Source organism: Ruditapes philippinarum, unplaced genomic scaffold (assembly GCF_026571515.1).
Source record: "Ruditapes philippinarum isolate M1 unplaced genomic scaffold, ASM2657151v2 ctg238_1_1_1_1, whole genome shotgun sequence".
In the NCBI taxonomy this organism is placed as follows: Eukaryota; Metazoa; Mollusca; class Bivalvia; order Venerida; family Veneridae; genus Ruditapes; species Ruditapes philippinarum.
Genome location: NW_026852535.1, coordinates 37,526 through 42,427, shown reverse-complemented (window position 1 = coordinate 42,427; position 4,902 = coordinate 37,526). Strand labels below are relative to the sequence as shown.

Below are 4,902 nucleotides of genomic sequence, written 5' to 3'. Positions count from 1 at the left end.
ATATATGAATATCAGAAAGCCACATTTGGTTAATTTGTTTCTCTGGATGAATGGCATTAGTTATTATTTTTACAGATTTGATTGTTGTTCCCCCAATTATCCTACCCCCATACTAACAATAAAATAATGGAACTCGTTGCAAATATATACAAGTGGTCATATCAGTGTTGGTTCATAGTCAGACGTCGGCAAAGAACTAAATTCACTTTTAATAAGAACAAAAAGGGTTACATTTTCTGAAAAGTAAATTAATTTTAGAAGTTTAAAAAACGGTCTGGAATTTAAATAGTGTAAGTGAAATTTTACTTACTAATTTTATAACTTACTAAGAACTTAAATAAAAATGCGTTATAAAACTATTTGAGTAGAGATGTAAAATAATTATTTTAAGAAAATCGGTTAAATCTATAAAATAAACAAAACACATTATATGGGCGTTTTAAATATATTTTAGTGGTTCAAATTTAAAATTTCAAAGATATAGAGTAAAGTTTGACATGACAGGTTCCAAAACTTTCGATCATTTAAGTTATAACTTGTGTGCAAAACTTCATATCTTTCGCTCACTTATTTTTTCTAGAATAACCATTTATCTCCATGCTTTTTGCATATATTTTCTGTTTGATGTGTGTAAAATTTTTGTTTTGTTTTTGTTTAACATATTTCATATCACTCGATAAATTTTATAATAATCTTTTTTTACTATCCTATAGCAAAAAATGCAATTATACATTTTCTTTTTTCAATTTTTCCTATTTTTAGCTACCGTCATATGTAACATTTCTTGCAGCTGTAATCATATTAGTCATAAAGTTGGTTTAAATGATTGTAACAAGTCAATTTTGTCAATTTTGTCATAATCCTTAAATGACGAAGAAGCTTTTAGTATTTTATAATAGCTTAAACTGAAAATGAATTGATTTCCGCCATATGAATTCATCTGCGCATATTTCTAAATTCAAAATTTAACCATTTTCATGTTTAAATGATGAATTCTGCATAAGCCGGTGCTAGAGGGTGTGAACTGTAGTTTGGACTTTCCAATACCGTCCATGAACAGACTCAATCAAACAGAGTTTGCTTCATTTTTAATTTGGCTTTTTGAGATTTCCTAAGCGTTTTCGTTTTTCACTAATATAGCATTTTGTATCACTACATTTTTACGACATAAAAAGTTTAGATAGCAAAAGAATAATTTGTTTTATCTTTGTGTCATCTAGACTTATATTTGTAACGAGCCTTGAATACTGATAAGGCCGAAGTTTAGGACATTATACATGTTTAACATTCAATCCTTTTTTCGCCTCAAAATAGGGTTTTACGGTTCGGTCGATCGAACTGAAATACAATACAAAAGCACATAAAACATGTTATGTTTATAATTTGTTCGGTTAAACGAGCATAAAAAATCAGATAAAAATTCTGTAAAAGAATTCCTGTATAAGACATTTTGTTAAAGCATATTTCATTAGATAGAAAAAAACATGTTATATCCAATGGAATTATAAAATTGACACTTGTTCGGTCGATTGAACAAAAAATGCTACACAAAAGCACATTTTACTAGATAGAAAAAACATGTCACATCCAATGGAGTGGTGCTGTGAGTAATGCATATTACACACGTTTTCTTCTCCGTTAATGTACACCTGTGTGCGCAGTTGTAACACATAATTTATCTCAAGAATTAAAAAATGTACATGGTCAGATGATGTTTGCATGTTATTAAAATTCCTGTATCAATGAACAGAATCGAAAACTGACATTTTTTTTCCAAATTTTGTTGTTTAAGGATTATTTGTAAAAGGCTAGCAATTGTGCTAGTGGTCACTTATTTAAATACGATTGTGGATATATTCTACTAAATCACAACAATATACATCTTTTTTAGCAGGATATTTTTCAAAATTGTATTCTCATTCTGGTCCTTCGGGATCGTTGACTAAAATACATTGAGTTGATAATTGATAAACTATACAGCCCGTGCTCGGAGCCCAAGAAATGTATGAATCACCTTTTCAATTACCTCGCATGAGCAGACCCATTTAAACCAAGCATGTGCTTCTAAATATTTTGTTTGTTTCTACAGTGATCTTGCAAGATCTCCCATATTTAGGATTTGTATATTATCAGCATATTTAATTGTTTCAGGAAGATGAAGGTTAGGTTCACGTTGGTTTTGTTTGTAACGATGTTCCTCTTGGTGTCATCCTATCCTTTCAACGAGATATCCGTACCTTCTATAGACGATGTCGAGAGCAACGAAATATGTTCTATGGAGCACTGCGATTGGGAACTGGGCAACTGTGACCTTACGTGTACAATAAATTATGGCAAACATAAAACTGGACATGCCGGTCGAATGTTCCACAGCTGCCTAGCAACTTGCGGGAATAATTACTTAAGGTGTACGGTTGCTTGCTTATAAATAGTTTTTTTTTCACAAAAAGATGATTATCTGTGTATGCTATTTTGTAGGGTATGAATTGAAAAGACATGTAAAATATATAATACGTTGGCTACAATTTGGTCACATCACTAACAGTTTGATGAGAATAGTTATGTGAATTATTGATTGATATATATATAGCTTTATGACGAAAAAATGAAAATGTATAGAATTTACTTTATTTTGTTGATTTATTCATTATTGATATTATACATTAAATGGAACCCATAACAAAAGTTTGAAAATTTAAGAATATGTAATGTAAACGACTCAGTAGATCTCGCCCTGTGAAGCAATAACACATAAAGCTTTGATTACTTAGATAAAAATGTTATGTATCTTACTATCCTTATAAATTGCACTGCTCTTTTCATTTTCCAGTATATTTCTTTTTAATGATATCCAAGAATATTTTGAATGGATTGACGTTAATTTCTTTAAATTACATAAGCTTATTTACGTACTTTTTGCTATAAATAAAGTGCCTCAAAAGTTACATGGCGTGACATCTGAAAACATATTATTGCACTAATTAACTATTAACTTAAAATGTACTAGATATTATGCGCTAATTACCACATATAGACGACACCAAGTGTGATCTTTGTTAGGGATTGTGTTTAGTAAATATCACGTTCCCTTGTTAGTCTTTTCACTAATCCTACGTCTAAAAATAATTTCCCCAGAGAATTCATAACGTGATATAGCCAGCGTCATTTACGTATTTGTTTTTCTATCTGTTATAACGATCTCGAGACAGATTTGAAGAGGGGTTTTAACTAATGCAGTTGTTGCTACATGTCATCAGTAAGACTTACTGTTACGTATTGATAATGATTTAAAACACTTATTTGAACAGATTGAATTTTTTTCTACGCAATATTTTTTAAGGCTACCGAAACGAAAGGTTTTCTTTGACGCAACTTCACTGGAACGACAAACAACTCTCTGAAAAAAATGGTGTTTTCTAATAATTATCCAAAAAGTATATTAAATCATTTTTCAGCTGTTGACTGTTTCATTTATTGTGATATTTCTTGCAATCCATTTGCGACAGACATGGATGTTGTAGTCACGCTGAAAATATGAAAGTAAAATTTAACATGGATCAGCAACATTTATAACACAAAGCCGCAAGCAAATTCCAGTAACACAGACATAGTTATAACGCACACTTGTGGGCACCGCACTTGGATGGTGCCAACATTTTTATGGTGTGGACAAACATTAAGATACCATACGGTGGCGGAGCTACAAATTGAAAGTTGGGAACACACATGAGGGTGCCGTAAGGTGACGAGACTACAAATTGAATGGTGAAGACACACATTAGGGCTAGGCACAGTGAGAGGCGATAAATCTTATGGCAACGACAATGGCGCAAAAGCTGGACAGAAAGCCTTTTTGAAACTGATGAAAAGTTGGTTAAAGCCAATCCGCCATGTTTTTCTTTTATAAAGATAATAGCCACTTAAAACATTTAACATAAAAAATAAAGGGCACTAGGACAAAAAATAAAGATTGACACACAACAGTTAAATTTCAAAAACGCTAAAATCTAAAATATGATAAACAAGAGCAACAAGGAAAAGCGGCGTTCAATGAACGCAACACCCATACGACCTAGCAACAAGAACCAGTGGCAAGGAGCCCCGGCGGACCCCAAACAAAAACAGGACAGGGCACGGACAAGTTAATTACTAAAATGATAAATATTTTGTAACTGATAAGGAATTCAAAGAAAACAAATAAATGATTGAATAATAGGAAATACTTTTTAACTGCTAAAACATAAAAATAGATCAAATTATTCAATGCTAATAATTTTTTCAAATGTCTTTTGTCAAGGAATGTTAATATCTTAAATGTATGTGAGTGTTAAAGTTAACAAGGGTTAAGACCCAATAGAAAGAGCAATGGTACACATTCTACAAATGTTATCAGTTTGAAAATAGTCACACTTTTAGGTATTTCAATAAAGATCATGCCATCGTTGATTTTTGTGTTAGTTCTAAAGTATGTAAAATAAAAAACTATGTCTACCGGATGATGATTAAATGTCATTGAATGTATTCTTAGATATCTAAATCTAATATATACATGAACATGGTTTAAGTTAACAAATAAAATATCACGAATTGATGATAAATGTCACAATCACATCCCATGGAATACAATATACGTATACATTTTATTCTCACGTTGAATTTAAACTGAAGTCTTTTCATGTGTTATTCAAGAGTACCGTGTTATAGCGTTAATCTGCCGAATCATGTGTTAGTATTTCATGCGGAAGATTGTATAAAAAACATCATCGAAATTAGTTTTGTAACACAAATCTTGGCACGAAGTGACACCATAATCAATAAAAAGGAAGCTGTATATATAGGTATATAATACCTATGACTTAATTAAGATGAAAAACATATATTTATCTCTCTAATTTCATTTAT

The 4,902-nt window shown here is 31.0% G+C and overlaps 1 long non-coding RNA gene across 1 annotated transcript; it reads left to right on the top strand.

The window, feature by feature from the left end:
• Window positions 1-236: 236 nt before the first annotated feature.
• LOC132716362 (uncharacterized) lies at window positions 237-3,091 on the top strand. The gene is made up of 2 exons (XR_009623794.1): window positions 237-290; window positions 2,152-3,091. It is a non-coding gene; the product is annotated as an uncharacterized LOC132716362 (long non-coding RNA).
• The last annotated feature ends 1,811 nt before the right edge of the window (window positions 3,092-4,902 follow it).